The sequence below is a fragment of the Nilaparvata lugens genome, chromosome 3 (genome assembly GCF_014356525.2).
Source record: "Nilaparvata lugens isolate BPH chromosome 3, ASM1435652v1, whole genome shotgun sequence".
Classification (NCBI taxonomy): domain Eukaryota; kingdom Metazoa; phylum Arthropoda; class Insecta; order Hemiptera; family Delphacidae; genus Nilaparvata; species Nilaparvata lugens.
The window spans coordinates 20,017,938-20,038,263 of record NC_052506.1 but is presented as its reverse complement, the minus strand read 5'-3'; positions in this window follow the sequence as shown (position 1 = coordinate 20,038,263).

Below are 20,326 nucleotides of genomic sequence, written 5' to 3'. Positions count from 1 at the left end.
TGAAGATGCACATTAAAATCAATCCTCTGCGTTCTTAGTAGGTAGTAGTTTCTGATATTAATTCACTTGAAATTAGACTGCTATGTTGTTGAAAGAAAGTATAAATCCATTCAAGATATATAAAAAATGTGTATTATTTTTTCTTTTTTGAATTAAATACACAATTTCAAAGTCAAACATAGTAGAAACCATGAATCATGAAATGACACAAAGCAGATAACGCGTCCTACTCCAACAACATTGGGAAACCTTTCCTTGCTCATGAATAATTTCTGAAGATTAGTTTGTGAAGACTGGCTTTCGTTGACCATATCAGAGAGCTGCTTACAACTTATGTAATATGCTTTGCTCTCTTTTCGTATTTTTTTATCCTTATTTGATTCCTGATGACATTCTAGATGCAGAAGAGAGAAATGCGGAATTTGGTATGGCCTGTATTCTTTTGAATTTAGGATAACAAACAAACAAGCAAGCAAACAAACAAACAATTAAAAAAAAACAAACAAACAACAAACAAACAAACAAACAACAAACAAACAAGGATTAATATAATAATCTGAGAGCTCTTCTCTAATAAGAAGTACTTACAATAGATCGCAGCATGCTCACGCTTTTCATGCTTCTCTACCATCCAACCATTACACCGCTTTATAATGAACTAGTGATATTTATTAATTCATTCAATACTAAGGCCCAGTTGCACAAGATTCGGTTGAATTTTAACCGTGATTAATTTCATGAGAACTAATTAGAGAAGAAATTTTTGAAGGGACGGCTTGTCTGATTGGTTTTCGTGGAATTTATCATGATTAATATTTAACCGGCTTTTGTGCAACCGGCACTGAATTGATAATATTATAAGAAATATAACTGATCTTCTAACGGTAATGGTTTGCAAACATGTACAATATTCAACCTGATGATAAATTTGCTTAGTTGAGTGGATTTCCTGTCAATATTTACATCATTACTAATTTGTATCAGGGGTGATGGATTCTACCACCAAAAGCACGCAATCGAGCTCAACATGTATATACATGTATATATTGGTCTCTTTCAACAAGATCATTAAGGCATGTGAATTACAACCCAACTGAGTTGAGTCACATTGATGTAATTAAATTACCACCCTGAATAAGAGTTCCAAGAATCAAATACGAATCATGCATATAAAAATATTACATTCTCAAACATATAAAGCTATATTGAAATTTCTAATAAAATAGTTTAATAGAGCTACTCAAATGTTTAATTATAGAGAACTAATGCTTAATATAGAAATATAACCAGGGTACTAGTGTATTTCTATAATTATTATATTAAATAGATACTATGCACTCGGTGGAGTTCCTGTTATAAGTCGTAGGAAACACAGGAGCCATTGTAACAAGAGATATTCTGAATGATAAAGAGATACTCTTCTGTCAAGAGCTTGAACTCGGATCCAAGGCTTAGCCCAGAGTTCATAGTTCGTTCCAGCTCTTTTAATATTTGGACGAGCAGGGATACAATACCGCATATATGTACGTTGTAAGAGATAAAGAAAGTCTCCACGACGGGAAGAAGCTTAGAGAGTACGGTAGGCTATGCAGAACGACAAAATATCCAGCCCTACAAGTCCCATTGAATACTCCGCCTAACTCGGTGTGTATATTCGATGCAGTAGAAACAAATAAAAAGTTTCTCCATTTATTCCCTCAAGCATCATATCATCCATTCCAGTCTGTTGTTCATGAAGCTCATTTCTCCGCTTTTATTGCCCTATATTTATGCCGTCAATCTGGTTCCCAAATCGGGGTTGGGAGAAAACAAGTATCGGCTTTATGTTTCAATTTGGCAGAAGGCGATACAAAATCCCCTTAAAACTGTCGTTTGGTGCTGAATAGAAACTACTCTTAAATGCCTTAGTTTCTTCAATCTGTCTCCAAGGTCAAAACCAATACGAAAATACATTTTTGACCTATAGTGGATATTTTAGCCTTGTATAGAATAATGGTTATACTAGTCAGTGCATTCCGCACTAAATTGATAGTAGGTACGGTATGGAAAAGACTTTAAAAACTTCCTTTGGTTTAGCGGTAGCATAATTATTTATTGTATTTTTCAAATCTTTTTGAAGAATAGAATGATTGATTTACTTCGAAAAAACAAGTGAAAGAGTAAAACATAGAAAACTTGTCATGATTCCCTATCTACTCATGTTTCATAATATTTTTTTCACTGATTATCAATTGCGATTGTCGATAATTGTTGTTTCATTCCATGGATAATGCTTGTAATGCATCTGATGTACTGCACTCTTTTTATGAACGTATCGATTGATTCATCCATTCTACACGAGTGTAGCAAAATACTTGTACAAATACAGTTGCACTCGCCAACTTAATTTTAGTCTCTCTGTCAGTTTTTTCAATTTCACGCTTATTACTGAAGTTAATGATCAGTGCAAAGAGTACCAATTGGTGTTGAATTGTCTCCACTCACCCAATTATTCAAAACAGCGCAAATCATCTTGAGCTCCAGCAGCAAATTGATAGCTTTCCTGGCGGTTGAGTCTCTGGAGATGTGTAATAAAACAGCTTGTTTGGGGAAGAACGTCAAAAATGGTTCAGTCGTTAATTACTTGGCTGCGCTGGTGTAATGCAGTGTAGAAGGTCCACTCCGACAGTTTATCTTGTAGCACTTAATATGGAAAATAGGGTGGATGCAATTAACTTTATCCGCTCATTTTCTTGTGAGCACTTTATTTGGCTCCTATAACAGTTTATATCATGCAAACAACTCGGCGAAGTTCACTGCGCATGAGCAAGCTTCCTCAGGCATCTCACGTGCTCCGAAACTGCCCTCCATATCATGTAAGTTTGCTCCTTACCTTATCTCCCCTATTATCTGCTCCCAGCTCTCTTCACCTGCATCCATATTTATACCAGTTCCTCTTCAAACACGTATTGACCACATAGTATGTAGATGCTTCTATGAATGACGTCGAATAAGTGGATGATTGCTGAAATGAATAACCAAAAGTTAAAATGAATAATATAGCTGCCTCTGAAAAATGTCAAAATAAATAATACAGATGCATAGATAAATGCTGAGCCTCATTCATAGTATTTGGAGTAATAAAACATATAATGATTGGGATTGTTTCGAACAATAATATTTGATGTTTGATCAGTTGAGTTACATTGAGTACAACGTATTCTGATTCATTGAAGAGCTTCTATAAAGAGGAACTTCAATAACAACTTATTCTTCAGCTTGCCTAGTTGACATGAAAGCGAAGATAAGAGCCAATCTGTACCGGAATCGGGAGATAAGATTGGAATAGAGGATCTGAAAGGAAACACAGGGCTTGTTATGGAAATCTCACCAATATAAACTTATACCGAGCAATTAATATGTAGGAATATGATTGTATCATCAGAGACGTAACTAGGATCTAGTTGAGGAGGGGGTTAGCTAAGTTATGATAAGGGGGGAGGGCTTGTACAGTGAGATGAAATCAATGTAATAATAATGCAGTCATACTTAATAGAAATATTTTTTTCATCAAAGATTAGCCTAACCATGTACAAAGGAATATTAATTAGTTTTAACATTTTTTAATAGTCAAAACAAATTAAATAAATTATCAAAACACTTTTCTCATCTAAGTCTAAATTCAAACGTCTTGATGTTTTAGACAGCTCATCAAGCATTTCATCTGGAGAGATAGTTATTTCTCGGTGAACTTTTAGCATTGTTAATCCGTTTAATATTTGTTGCCCTATCGAATTATGTAGGTATGTTTCTATTCTACGCAGGGTGGAGAGATCGTTCACTAGTACTGGTTGATACCGGCAGAGTTATAAAAATCTTTAACAGGGAATGGATTGTCTGAAAAATGTCTTTGTTACAGGCTGTAAAAAGTCCATTCCCTTGTTTGAATTCATTTTTAATTCTCTAGCTGTTTCCCACTGAAGATGGAGCTCTCCAATGGCAACAAGATTTCTCATGTGTTCTTCATCTGCTTCTTGTTGGGGGAGTTCTACTTATGGCATCAAGCAGATGAAGCTAGCTAGGATTTTTTATGGTTCAGAAAACGAGACTTCAACTCATTTGAAAAATGATCAATAAGGCAAAAAAATGCAACTCTAAAATATGTTTGGAAGCGGCTGTACACTCACGCACTCAATCGCTTTGCTTCATTCACGCACCATCCTGACCCCCACCAAACCTCCAACCAAATATCACTTTCAGACACTGAACCAGGCAAATATAGAGACAGATATCATAGTTTGTTAACTTTATAACCGATCTTCGCTGAAGATGAATTCTAGTAAAAACGCACTATCTTAAGTTGCAATTACGTTTACGTAAATATTGTGCAGATTTTAATAAGCAAAATACGATTTTGCCTATCAATGGGGGGGGGGGGTTAGAACCACCCAACCCCCACCCCCTCGTTACGCCCCTGTGTATCATTACTTTAAATTTTATTTTCAGCTTTGGTTTACGTACTCAGTCGATCTTCATTGAAGGTGATGAAACAATTATTATAGTTCAATTTGCAGAAAGCTAGGGCTTTCTAAGATTTCACGCGATAAATTTTGATAAATCTATATACATTATTCTTAAGCTTTTTCCTTATTATAGAAATCTTGTAACTTGATCCACATAATAATTCTTTGGATACTAGGTAATATGCAGTATCTCAATAATCGGGAGTGATATTTACTCGTCACGAGTTGAGTTTTTTGAATCTATTTCTCAGAATTTTTCCTTAACACATCTAAGTTTCTTTTAGCAATTTTTCATTGTTACCATATCAACATTTTCTCTGTAACGAACACCGAATTACAAAAACGCGTGAGAATCCCTCAACTGAAGAAAGCCATACAGATATCATCCAAAACTAGACGCTGAATGATAACGGTCGATTCAAATATTGCCAATCAGTCAGTGAGCTGATTCAAAGATTGAGTGACTCAATATTGAGTGATGCCTCTCAATTACCCACAACATGTAAGTGATCATCAACAGGATCGCAATTAACCTAAGCGATTTAGGGTTGGGTTAATCGACCCTTTTCCATAGGATAACAAAAATTTGTGGCTGCATGGAACCGGAGTTAAGAGCCAATCTGTACCGGAAATGGAAGATAAGATCGGAACAGAGGATCTGGCAGGAAACGGAGGGCTTGTTTTGGAAATATTCCCAATATTAATTTATACCGAGCAATTAATCTCTAGAAATATGGAAGTTCAGGGAGCAAAATGGCTTTTCACTTGTGACCCCAATTGCAAGCTGTCGGTTATCTCGGGCCGTAATTCATCCCTCGAGCAAGGAGCGCGATCTCACCCTCAAAAACCGATTTGTAATGCATACTCATTCTCATTTCTCTTGCAAATTCGTATAAGTCGTCTGCTCCTTCACTGTTTAATCCTACTCTTCCCATCGTTATTCCTCCACTTTGTTTCTAAACTGTTAGCACTGTTCTCCAATGGTTTATTTTCAACCGTGATGAAAACTCCTCATTTCAAATGTACACATAATTTCTCATCGATTTGAAATTGTAAGATCTTTCCTCTAAAACTACTTGAATAGGCTTATAATTAAAATTCTTTTGGACTTATAATTTTTTTTCATTGTTAAATTCAACTACTTGAAGAGGGATACTTGATTTTTGGTTTCCAGAGGATCTACATAATTATTCGATTGGTTTGGATCTACATAGACGTCATTACAATCTATTATTGTTTATAAAATACTAGCTGTGCATGTACAAGGCGTTAGACAAGGGTATCAGCTTTTTTCAAATATATTTTCCTAATTCATGCTCTCTTTTATTTCTAATATCATTTTCACACTTAATATGAGTGGAGAATGAGAGGTAGACTACAGTAATTGAATTGGTCATTAATTTATTGAATTGATCCTGTTGTGAGTACGAGTAAACTCTAACTTCTTTTCATAAGTCTTCAACTAGAGTGTTGATTGATTGAGTCATTGGATGCATTGAAGTATAATAATACAATTCCAGGTGATATTCAATGATCAGTCTTCACATATCAATAAATCGCAAATGTTGATCATTCATCGAATCATTTTCCATCAGTGCAGCGTTATCATTATTATGATCAAAACTCATTTCAAGATTATGTTTCTACTTTCTACTTCATGTTCAAATACCAAACTCGTCTGTAGCAATCATCTCTCATATCAATGTTCATTTAGATTTGATAGTAACTGATCATAATTATTCAAAGGTGGATCATTCAGGATCTTGAGTTTACTATGTTAAACGTTTCAAATCACGTTATAGAGTTTGATAACTGTCATTCTGTTATTGTTAAAATGTAATAATGTCAAATGTCGAAATGTCGAACGTCAAGACTACATTACATACAATAAACAAAAAATTACATACGATATATAAATGATTACAAACAGAAACGATATTTTCATGGAAAGAAAAGAGAAATTTGTTCCAAAAGATTAATTGTAGGTATGTTATACGGTTCGGATTTGTGAGATTGTCAGTCTGAGGACGTCAAAACCATCGACAAAATGAAATATTGTAGATTATTAAGAGTGAATGGACAGGCCGGCAGGTGGTTGTTTTGAACAGGCACGACGAGCAATCATTCTTGTCGCTGTAAACAAAGTTGTGAAATCGATATCCAGATCTGACCTACTGTAAATGCCATCCGACTTCATTTTTCCTGGCTACCAGAACTCTGAAAAATTGAATATTCCCATCATCTTCCAGCTGCCTGTGGATGAGGGAATTTTTTATTTTGTAATAAATGAGTCTCATCTATTCTCCACTGGCATGTGACAATCAAATATTGCTTCCATGTTTCTAATTAATGGTTTTTATCAGAAAACATTCTATAAATATATATGGTCGTTGATTCTTCTGGCTGAGATGAGTGATTTATTCAACTTATTTCGTTATACTGACATCATAAACATTAATGTTCTACATATTCATACATTCAACTGAAAAGGGAACGAGAACAGACTTGTTTTAATATCACATTTAAAATTTTTAATCTCATCCAAATGAGAGAGAGCTTGAAATTTCAAAAATGAATTATATTTCTTCTGTATCTATCACCACAAAATATGAAAGGACGTTGTTTATTACTCTGTGGTATCACATTGTCAACCGTAATGATTGTTGCATCACACCATCATCGATGAAACACAACTACTTTGACAAATATTATACAAACTAGCAAATGGAAGATCTAGAATCCCAGTCTCTATTGCGAGATCTACAACGCACTACCATAGAACATAATTGAAAACATTTTCCAGTAGCTTGTAATATTGGAGTAGCTTGGCTTGATAGAATATCTTACATTGATAAACTGGCAATGCCACAGGTAAAATATCCCAGTAGCTTGGAATATTGGAGTAGCTTGACTTGATAGAATATCTCACATTGATAAACTGGCGATGTCACAGGTAAAATATTCCAGTAGCTTGGGATATTGGAGTAGCTTGGCTTGATAGAATATCTTACATTGATAAACTGGCAATGCCACAGGTAAAATATCCCAGTAGCTTGGAATATTGGAGTAGCTTGGCTTGATAGAATATCTCACATTGATAAACTGGCATGTGACAATCAAATATTGCTTCCATGTTTCTAATTAATGGTTTTTATCAGAACAAATTCTATAAATATACATGGTCGTTGATTCTTCTGGCTGAGATGAGTGATTTATTCAACTTATTTCGTTATACTGACATCATAAACATTAATGTTCTACATATTCATACATTCAACTGAAAAGGGAACGAGAGCAGACTTGTTTTAATATCAAATTTGAAATTTTAAATCTCATCCAAATGAGAGAGAGCTTGAAAATTCAAAAATGGATTATATTTCTTCTGTATCTATCACCACAAAATATGAAAGGACGTTGTTCATTACTCTGTGGTATCACATTGTCAAACGTAAGGATTGCATCACACCATTATCGATGAAACACACAACTACTTTGACAAATATTATACAAACTAGCCAATGGAAGATCTAGAATCCCAGTCTCTATTGCGAGATCTACAACGCACTACCATAGAACATAATTGAAAACATTTTCCAGTAGCTTGTAATATTGGAGTAGCTTGGTTTAATAGAATATCTCACATTGATAATCTGGCAATGTCACAGGTGAAATATTCTAGTAGCTTGTAATATTGGAGTAGCTTGGTTTAATAGAATATCTTACATTGATAAACTGGCAATGTCACAGGTAAAATTAAGAGTCGTTGTGTCACTGTATATCTGTGTCAAAGCGAAACTGGATAGATACACATAATACGAAAAGGAATACAAGGTCACAAGGTCACACACTGTTCAAGGCAAGCACAATTTGCAATTAAACTTTTGAGTAAATCTATGTATTCTACTTTCAATGAAGGTGATCCAATTGCTTTTACTGTATTGAGCCCATGCAACCCCCTCACCCTGTATTCATATCCACGTCCCACCAATGAGAAAAATCAAAATCAACCTCTCTCATAATTATTGATCCCGAATAATAGCTATATTACTAACACTCTCCATAATAATTGCAACCGTAACAAAACGTTCAGTCAAACATTCATAATAACTACAATAAATGGAACTGAATGATAGTCATGCTACTTATCTTAATACTAATTTGAATCGGAATGCAGCGTCTCAATCATAAACACCTTGCAGCCAGATAAAGCCGTCGCTTTCCTGCGCCTTTGTCTCAGTCAATTGGATTGCTGCTTCCGACCTGAATGTAAAGTTATTGTACTATGACAATGGAAGGGAATGTGCCTCTGGAAGGGGAGATTTGTTTTACTGCAATCTGCTGCACACACACATTACAAATACCCACACATATTTAACACACAATCACAAATAATGTATAATACATAACCACACAACTCGTATTTATGACACATGCGTAAGTATGTGCATATATAGGTCAATATATCCGAAAGCATATCTAATTATAACATAACACACAAACAAACATATCATATGCATATAACATTTACAAAAAAATATATATAAATATTTCACACATACATGTTTATAACAAGTGATGTAACGTAAATATGTGATGGGATGAAAGACTATGAGCCAGTGCCGCACTGTTATATCGCAAGCAGACATCTGACAAGAAATCACACATCACACATCCGCATTCAAGTGATAAATTATGAACGTTTCATCTCTGTTTGCTGTTCGCTGCTAGATCTCATCCCATTCGCCTGGGATTTGAGTTACAAATGAGATGTGTGGAGTGGCGTGTGCCTTCCCCCTCCCCTCACTACAACGGCACAGCGACTCGAATTTCACACGTTACGATTTAAAAGAAACAGAATAATAATTATAATAACCGGCAATGACTATTGTGTGATCCTTTGACATCAGATGAAATTCGAATGTGAGTCATAATTTGTATGGGGGTCAAATGGTTTGTATCAAGGTACAAATCATAATTTGTATTCTAAGTTCATTGGTATTCAAGCATTGGAGAGTCGAATGATCTGAATAAAGTCAAATGACTATCTAATCATATGAGAAATAAGCGTCAGTTATAGCACTGAGGTAAGAACAAATGGTGGTTACTCCTTTTCTTCTGTGGTTATAGATTAGTAATGCGAATATTTGAGTAAGGGCGGGAAATTTGAGTACAAGTTGTATTGTGAGAATTGTATGCGAGGATACCACCAAGGACATACAAATCCTTTTTCCTTCAACTAATTAATAAAAAAAAGCTACTCTATATGGTTCTTAGAGTTTTCCTCGTCATTTATCATTACCTCAATTTCTCTAGTGTTTTATTACATATGAATTAGATCAAAAGTTATGAGACAACCGATTTGAGTAAAATTTCGTTTCATATTTTTGTTTTCGTTCATTATCTGCAGAGGAGGTTTGTTCATGATTTGTCAAGCTCTGTATTAAACTGTTTTGTGGCTAACGAAAATTGTGTTAGTTTTTTTGAGGTGGGATTTCGAATGATATTGTGCTGAAACTATCCAAACGGGAACTAACCGTCTTCTTTCTGTGTTAATACGTTATCATTTTCACTGAAAAAAAACTAGGAACTGCTATGTCCTATCAATATCTTAAAAAGTGAGTATATTTGACTATTCCTATCATAATATGAACTTTAATTGAAGTTGCATTAACCAATATTACAACAAACAATTCTCATGCAATCTTTCTATTAAAAAAACTAGAAACTAAAATGTACAGTAGAATGTATATCGCTTCTCGGCCTGTTGGCTAAAATGAAACAAAGTGTAGGTACTATCTATCTAATAAAATGGACAGTATCAACATTGATTCAACTTTAAATTCTATACAGATAATATTGATTACAATATTATAATTATAACAGTGTAGAGTGAGGAATACGGAGATAAGGAACAGAATAGGGAAATTGGACATGACAGTAGAGCAGATTGGAAAGAGGCGCCTTGTATGGTTAGGACATACACAGAGGATGAGAGATGAGAGGTGGCCCAAGAGGATACTGAATTAGGATCCACTGGAAAAAGAAGGAGAGGTAGACTGCCCGAACTGTGGAACAAACAGGTATGATGTCTGTATCTTGTAGAAATCTGGTCCAGGGTGACTGGAAAAATCGGAATAAATGGCAGATGCGAGAAACGGCTGGAGCTGTTAAATAAACTCGCTTATACCATAAATTATAATAGTAGAACTAATATTATACAACGACTGAATTGACAATTTTTTTTAGAATGATAAAAGTCACTATTGCATTTGAAATAGTGCAATGTAAAGCATGTGAAAAATGTGCTTTCGAGTTCATCTATGAGACAAATTTCAATTTAGCATGCCACAAATCAGTGGTAGGGCTCGTTCGCGTGATATCTTTGATTTTGAAACATTTCGGGGCAAACACTCGTTTGTAGCGCTAAGCTCACAACCGCTTTGGTTTGGACTACTTTTTGGAAGCTTTGTTTGAAAAGGCTAATAGTGTTTCATTCTGGTGTTGAATGGAAAGAATTCTGCTCTGTCAATGCCTTTTTGTATGACGCGGGCGCTGGCACAATAGCGTTATAAATGGATTCCACTTGGAAGTACAGTTTCAGTTATATTAAAAACCTTTTTAGCGACACGACGCGTTTGTTTCTCTCTTTTAATAAGCCGTCTCCTGGCCTCGGCTACTCCCACATTCATTTGAATATTATTCTCATTAACAATGCCAATTTATTAATATTCCATCGGAAAGTGTGAGAGGCTGTTCATTAATCACAAAAAAGGAACAGTCATATTTGATTCAGTTTTTAATGAACAAAGCCACATCAATTCATAATTCATCAAATGAATGTTGATTACTGATACTAAACATAGTGATTTGTGAGAGAGCATCAATAATGTGAAATTCATATTGGAGAAGTCTACAAAATAGCCTACTTCACTCCTGTCACACTAGACGTTTTCACTGATTGAGGAGTGATTCAAATCAAATCAATCTATTGCCACCGACAAACACTTTACAATTTGTATTGGCCACGTCAATATTACAAACTATATTAGAGATCATACATCACATCAGCAATTACCTAAAAATCTAGATAGACTCCATGTTAACATTAAAATATTCATCTACACTATAAAAACAAATTTTTATAAAGAAAAACTTAATTCTTTGTTCAAATTCCCTGAGCGTCAAACTTCGAATATTTGGTGGTAAATGGTTATAAAACTTTATAACTTTAAACTTTATTGAAAAGGTCTTAAAACTCATATAGCTGAATTTGTAAGAGCAGAACTCATTCCTTAGATTCGATTTATTTCTTTTGTTATAAGAATGAATGTTGTCATGAGCTGAGAATAAATGTAGGTTTAATTTTACAAGATGCAGACAATTATAAGCCTAAACCTAAAAATACAAGGTAAGTCATGACTCCCAATCCAATGAACAACGGTTTACAGTGAGTTAATGCAGGCACATTACAAATTGTTCTAATAGCTCTTTCTTGTAATACAAATACAGATTGAGAATGGCTGCCATTCGCCCATAATATAATGCCACATTAATATTATTCACGATTATTTGTAAAAAATGCAACTTGAAGAGTCCAGAGAATGATGCTCCAATTGTGATGTCAATGTCTGAGTTGGATTCGATAAGATTATTGACTGGCTCACGTATACTATCATGAAGCAAGTTCAACATTCTAGTTTGATTGGAAACTGGAAACCAAGTTTGGTGTCAGTGAATTGAGATGAATCAAAACTTTTGATGCTATTTCGATTCGACTCTGTCTATCAACCTCTTTTCAAGTCAATGCTTCACTGACTTAATTACACTAGACTGAGATATTATTTTATCATATCTGGAAGAATACAGAAATTGAGTTATTCAAAAATATACAAAATACCATTTATTATTACTATAACGATTATGTTCGTCACTTAATAATTGTAAAAATTAATGTTCTAATATTTGGCTGGAATATTCTGAACAAAGTATATTGCTACAGTACAGATCGGGCTACTCTTTTGTAATATAGGTGGAGTGCAATTAAATTACATTATGAAGAATATCACTAGACTAATCTTTCATAAATAATTTGACAAACTAACCAACTCATCAAAAATGGTTCACAATTAAATGGTTCATAATCGTGTGGCACCGTAGCACCTCAATTACTTCAATTACTTAAAATCAGTAATTATCATTAATTAGTAATCATGAAAATCAGTAAGTTATTGAAAACTTACTAAAAAAAATCAAGTAAACCTAAGTATACTTAGAAACTTAAGTAATTACTTCAATTACTCAAGTTTCATACTTTTTAACAAATAGTCTTCAATATTGTATACTGTGACCCATATACAATGAACTATCACATTAATTTCAAATTTGAAACAGTAAATCAATTCTACCAGGAAGGAAATAAATTTATATGTGATTACAATTCGTTGCAAGACAAAACTTCAAGATACATTTTTTGATACATCAATTTATAACTTTTGAATGACAAGCTCCAATATTTAACTGTAGGATCATGAAGAAGTTGATCATTGATAATTCATGAATTCAGATTCAAAATTCAGTTGTGACTCCGATTGGAATATTGAAGTGAATACTATTGCATTCTAAACAGTTTTATTAAATTAATCGTTCAATTATTATCAGCAACTCAGTTCAAAATTTGTACAGACAACTTATTTCAAGATAAATTACATAAGAAACAGAGTTACTAAATTACTGTTCTCGCTTCTCATCATGGTTTGGTACTGAATCCGAAATTATCCCCAACTTTTTCTCAAGCGAGCTAGTATCAGTTTCAGTGAGGAAGACTAATAGAATTTGTTTTTTATCGCGAGTAAATAATGCTCAGATTTTCTCTGACATCCAACCCACTTACATACATTCTCCATCTTCTTCCAACCCTAACTTTTCATGCTGTCTCTCTCACTCCCTACGTCTCCCTCATAACTTTTTCTCTTTCTCTGCTAATTAACATCGGTGAAACGGAGAGTAGGGCACTCACGAGAATTACGGCGTGGACCTGCTATAAATCCATCAGGCACTGGCAACAGTAAACGAGCGCAAAAGAAAGCAAAAGAAAGATCGCTCCAGTGAATAATGAAGCAATACTTTTCGATTATTCACTTTCTTGGCTACTCAAGATGTTCGAATGCTCCCGAATAATTCCATTATTTGGTGTCCAGTCGACTGCGATGATCATTATTGATTGCAGCACCTTCATTATCAACTAACTGCTTATTTCTCAGAATCCTTTGAAAAATCAAAATTTGACTATCAAGGCGATAGATAGAGGATAGAATTCAATATCCATTTCTTCTTTGTTGATAAAGTAGAATACCCTACTGTTATTTATAATGATAATTTCAAGGATTTTATTTAATGATATTGCTGATTAAAAAAAGGATATCTAGTAGGATTGTATTAGTATAAATATGAATTCAAAAATAAAATGTAGTTTTATACTTTTGAAGTCAATGTAGGACTACTAGGATCAACGAAGAACAGAGTCATTTTTGTTATTTGATTGGTGAAAGTTCAATCCTATCTAAGTTGAATAAAAATTCGTTTGAAGTCAAGTTACTAAAATCAACATTTAACCATTTAGTAACAAAGCAATTTTCATTATTCGACTAAAGAGAGATTAGTTCAAGAGTTCCAAGTAAAAGCATAGAGTAAAGATACTGATTAATTATTTTGAAACATTAGAAAAAATATTTCATTTGTGTCTGGTATCAGACACTCAATCAAAAACCAAATACAAGCATGTTACGATTATTGAAAATAGTGGCCAAAAACAGAATGTCAGCCTTATCTTTGGAGAGACAACGACTAGTTTCTGTGAAAGCAATAGTTTCTGATTCTCGATTCCTAGAATTTCCTGATTGGTTGTTATTTCAAGTGCAATTTCGAGTGGGATAAACGACAAACTTCTATAAGTATCAAAAAATTGTGAGATTTCATAATAGCATAGAATGATTAGCTTTTTTTTAGCTGTTTTCATAGTCTCCTGTTAAAAAAAATGGACTTCGTGTAGAATAAAACTATATAAAGAGCTCTAGGTTTTCAAAAACTAGATTTTTCAACTTTCTTCAATGAAAGTTTCCCAGGAAAACGAAAAATGAGAGCAAATTATGTTTGATGACAAATTTCCTGACTATTTGGGTGTCAGATTCATAGATATAACCTAGGTAATAAATCTGTTCTCTTCTATTGTTTATAATGTTTCTATTCTATCAACTCACTATTATCCTAACACAATTTTTCAATTTCATATCAATTTGTGTTGTGTGGCTCTGTACAATTGCATGAAATGGATAGCATGGCAAGCAGAGATCCGCTTTGTATTTAGGACGAGAACAAACCATAATTGGATCGAGATGATAAAAAACGAATTTTAGCTCGAAGATTTATTACGTGAGCCTGCGGGAAGCATTAAATTGTGTGCGGATGTGCGTGAGTGTGAGTGCTGGCAACTTGTGTAATGGAAGGAGGAGGAGTAACTTGAGGTGGAGGAGGAAGAGGAAGAGGGGGAAGAGGAGGATGAGGAGGAGGAGGAGGAAGAGAGAGAATCTGGCAAAACTGTGAGTCGGGTCCACACTGTGCTTGGCAAACCCATCGACACATAGACAGACCATAACATAACTGACTATTGTGTGGTGGTGTGAGTGTTTGCGAATGTTTATACCACACAAAAAAGTGCTACGTGCTCCAAAAAGAAATTCCGCAACTTCAAAAAAATTCGGTTATGTAAATCTTTCCGAAATCTGAGAGCCCCATGGAAATGATTGCAGCTGGCATTTGACCCCCCTCTCCACAACAATTTGTTCAACTCAAAACAGAAAGTTGAATCCGTTCAAATCACCACTGAACGTAAAAACCACCCCCAAATACATAAAATAAGGTACCTCAATTGTTTTACGAAAATGGGCCAGATAACCTACGTGTGTTTTCCCAGACAATTTATTGTTCAAAAGTTAACAGAGCTGTAAAATCAGTGCGGAAATCAATGTCTGTTTCATCGGTATATTGTTGACATTTGGGAAAAGTATTGTTGAATATTCAAAAGGTTTGTTTGGTTGTCATCTATGAGCTGCCACAATAATAACTCAAACACGAGTTTGCACTTACAGGTCTCTAAATAAAAAGTGCCCTGAGAGAATATTGATTCAATATAATATAGCCAATACATTGCATTCGTGTCTTTTTTTTGCATCGGTGTCTCTAGTCTCATGGAATTCACATATAAACCGGTGTGAGTGGAAGCTCTGATGTTTCAAACTAATTTTTATAGTTCTGAATTTAGAGTTTATACATTTTTGAAACTGTCTTTGGAATTCGTTCATGCTGCTTCAAAACAGCAAAAAATAAAGAAATATTATTTAAAGAATAAGTTGTCAGTTCACTAGTTTTCCATGTTAAAATGGATCCAAAGTGTGAACTGTGATACTAGTTCTATGTAGACTATGACCACAAAGTAATGAACAACTGAGTACTATGAGAAAAACTGAGTACTTCTTTATCAGTGCTATGAATCTCCAGTAGCCTACTGAATAATTTTTTATCCTTGGATACCCTGAACGTTCCTGGTGTTTCCTTCGATCAATTTTGATCAAGATCTTTTAACTTGTTTACTATCTGATTTGGAATTGCGTTTACAACCATTGTATTTGAAATGATGATGATAAGTCCTCTGAAATTCTAAATTTATTGAATAAATATATAAATAATAATAAATAAACAGATTAAATTTCTGCAAGATTAGTAGGTGATTCAACTTAGTAGTCTATAATCTGTTATGATAAGAGACATTGCATTCTTTGTCAGGTCTAGGCTGGCTTTTCCAGCTATCATGACGATTTTTGATAATGTGATCGTTGATAAACGTAGAATCATCCATTTGAAGAAAGAACTTTTACAATAGATTGAAAGAAGAACTAGCAGATAACAGCAGGCTTACAAGAGAAAATAAAAAATTACGTACGGATAATTAGATATCTCTCATCAACTGGAAGGAGCTGTAATTGAATTAATCATCCAGCCAGCACAGTAATATTTGTAATATAGATTCGCAAAGTTTGAAGAAGTTAACAGAACTTCAGAGGTTTGTGAAGTTCGAGTGTAGCTCTGTAGATTCTTCTAGCCTGGAAAGAGACCACCGATCGACCAATCACAGGGACTTAATGTATCGGAATATCGGTTAAATGAGAAGGCAACTTTGAATTGGTTCAAGAACTCCCCGACTAGGGTTTTGATCCCAGGAACTGAATCGTGTAGATGCGAGGGTTTTGCTGGAGAGAAAAGCAATAATAGAACCCCAGTTGAGGTGACTTACATAATTTTACTTTCTTGTTGAGCTGTAATATTTTAGTAGCCTTAAGAAAAGTAGTTATCGTAGTCACAGTGTAGTCACCGAATTTCAACATAGTTTCTATAATATTTCCAAGTTCGAATAAATGTGTAACGAAACATTGAGATAATGAATAAGAGTTGTTTCTTAAAATTTAAGTTATGTTAGTTTATGACATTGATCATTGATGAGTGAGTATTTTCTCCGTTCGTTCTCATTTTCAAATAACCTTGGATGAAAAGTAATATCGTCTACTTGATTGTGATTCAATAACATTTTTAATCAACTAATCATTGATTTATGCATTCAAGTATCGATAAATTAATTTTCAATTCACATGAAATAATAAGAGTATTAAACTCAATAATTCGTAGTAGAATTGCTCTGAGCACCTTAGATACCTTCCTATTATTCGTCGGGTTATAGTCGAAATCATTGTATGTTGACTTTAATTCACTGGAAAATGAAAGGGAGACAGGTTTTAGTATCATGGGAGCAACTTTGGTTCAAATAAAGAGTGTGAAGCTAATATTCTCAAATAGCAGCTTAAAGCAGTCGTTGGGGCATGTCAGAGGCCCTGAAATAGTTGCGACCTGAAAACTCTGACACCAGACCTGAGCCAGCCAGGTCACTCGATATTATTACTAGTAGTTCTATGAACAGTAAGTAGACCTCACGCAGTATTCTCATCCACAAGTACCTGATTGAAACTATAGACCTTATGGAAATACAGCAATAGACTGGCTTCTCCACAAATCTGTGTAATCACTTGTCAGCTGATTTATGATGAATAATTCTATAGTCTGATATTCACTCTAATATTGGCGTACGAAGGAGGCTCCTTTTATATTATCCTTGAAATGCAAAATTTCCAAAAACCTTGTATATACGTCGACGCGCAATTAAAAAAGGAACATACCTGTCAAATTTCATGAAAATCTATTACCGCGTTTCGCCGTAAATGTGCAACATATAAACATATAAACATTTAAACATTAAGAGAAATGCCAAACTGTCGGCTTGAATCTTAGACCTCACTTCGCTCGGTCAATTATAGCAACACAAGCTTTTTTGCTGGATCCATTTTACACGTAAAATAGTAAGTAAATGATGATTTACTGTAAAATGAATATGAAATGAACTCAGATAAAACAATTGATTTTCATAGATGTTGGACGGGTGGAGTTCACCAGATCAGAGAGCATTGATCATTATTCTGGTTTTGAATGTTGAGAGGAAGTTCATTTCACAAAGGTTCACAACTTGCATGGTAGGAGTAAAAAATCTATAACATGTAAAAAAATCTGGGAAGGATTTTCAGATTCACGTTACACGGATATGTAGGCTACAAGCCATGTCAATTGAATTACACTCAACGCACTGTCCTTCTCCAGACTCTACTGATCATGAGTACCTCTCTCTTCCTCCACCTTATTCGCTAACAATTTCTCTCTCAGCTGACTTTGATCTCCTCCAAAGTGGACCATTCGCTGATTGCATACGTGATGGCATTATTATTCACATTGAATCGTCATTTCCAACATCGCCATTGAATATTCATTGGAAGATGATATCCATAGTATAGATCTTCTGGTAATAATTATTCAGGTTGTGAGTCTCTGATTCAATCTCATTAAGTTGTCTAGTGGAGCTTGCTGCTGAGATTGAATACTGGAAAAGGTCATCAACTGCTCGATCCTTCGATTTACTCAAGTGAGTGGTGAACGCCAAGAACAGTACAAGTGACCTTGCAGTAAGCAAGTATAATCAAGTAAACTGATAGTTACTTGATTATTGATTTCAGTACACTAATAATCAACGAAGTAAACTCAATTAAACAAGTACACTAATTCAGTCAAAGAAATGGATTTGCCCATTGTACTAATTGAAATCTTGAAAAAGAAATATCAATAAGTTTTGTTTAAAAGATCATAACTTAGATACTTGATCTTAAGATACTTCAACTTAGATCATAACTTGGGATTCAAAATCAACTCTGGCACTGCCACTTTGTCGGCTACAGTAAACATTGCATTCGTAATCCCTTTGGAATTCTGAAAGTGAATAATTGTTTAAAAATTGAAGAACTTCCAAATTCTTATGACACATTCCAAATTCTTCACATTGTGAAGCTATGAAGACTGCTGCAATAGTCTACTTCTGTGTTATGTTCAACCATGAGAAATAGTTTTTCGGTTTGAGTTGATTTGTGGTTTGTTTTTTAGTTGTACATTGAGTTTGATCTCCAAATCTTTTCCACTTATTGTCACCAAATCACAACTGCAATATCATTAATGAATACACACATTCAAGTGTATTGCTTCATCTCTTGTCCAATCACTAGAATAAATTATGGCACAATTTAGAGCACAATTGAGAAAAAAAATTGTTCTTAAGAAGACAACAATGCTGCAGACGCTTTTGTTTTGGATACTCGTATCAGATATACTGTATCATCAAGTCATAAATGATTTATAAAGTTTCCTAAATGATTATAAATAAATGATAATATAAAGTTTCAGTGGCGTAGCCAGATAAAAATTTTGTATATAAAATAGCAGTAGAAAACCTTTAAAGTTTGAGGGCACACCAGGGGGTGTTTGGCATGGAATACCCCTCACCAAAGGGAGGTCCAGGGGTCCTCCCCCAGAAAATGTTATAAATATACCTTCAATTTGGTGAGATTTTAAGCAATTTCCACTTGAAAACAAACATTCCATTCAAGTTTTTTTGGTACCAAGCATTCCAGGCCGTTTTAGTCACTGATTATTGTGGTCGAGATGGGAAAGATTTTCAAATTCAGTCTATACTACCCATCTGTATACATCTATGAATAAATAAATGTTTATTTCCCCCCAAAAAATTAAAACAACAACATCAATTATTACAGAAAATATTAGATAGTTTTCAATATTACATACAATGGTTAGTTTCAGAAATTTCTTATAATGTGTCTTCTACATGTTTAGTGTGGAAATGGACCTAATCTACTATGGCGTACCATGTTCTAGAGTAGGATATGGTCTATCTAAGAGCAAATGTTTCCTATGTATGGATGACTTCTGCTGAAATTGAAAAGATCCCCACAGATTAAATGAATAGGGCACAATCTAAACTTGCTATATGTGTAAGATTAGAGTGGGAGAGAGAGAACAAATACGAGTACTGCAATTGCACTATCCAATCATTGAATCCAATTCTCAATTCAATCTATGTCTTTTACAGAGATGCAACTGCTGCCTAGCGTGTAGCACTGCTGAATGAAACACCCATCACAATGGCAGCTCTCTTTTGCATTAGTTCTCGTACTGGAACAGTTGAAAAAGGCATAGTAATCCATGAAGCTCCAATACAATAGTTTCATTAAATCTTACACAGTCTAGACAGATTGTTCCCAATGGAGAAGAGAGGAGCTGCAGCTAGCTACATTGTGGATGACAGGCGATAAATCCAGCTCTTGTTC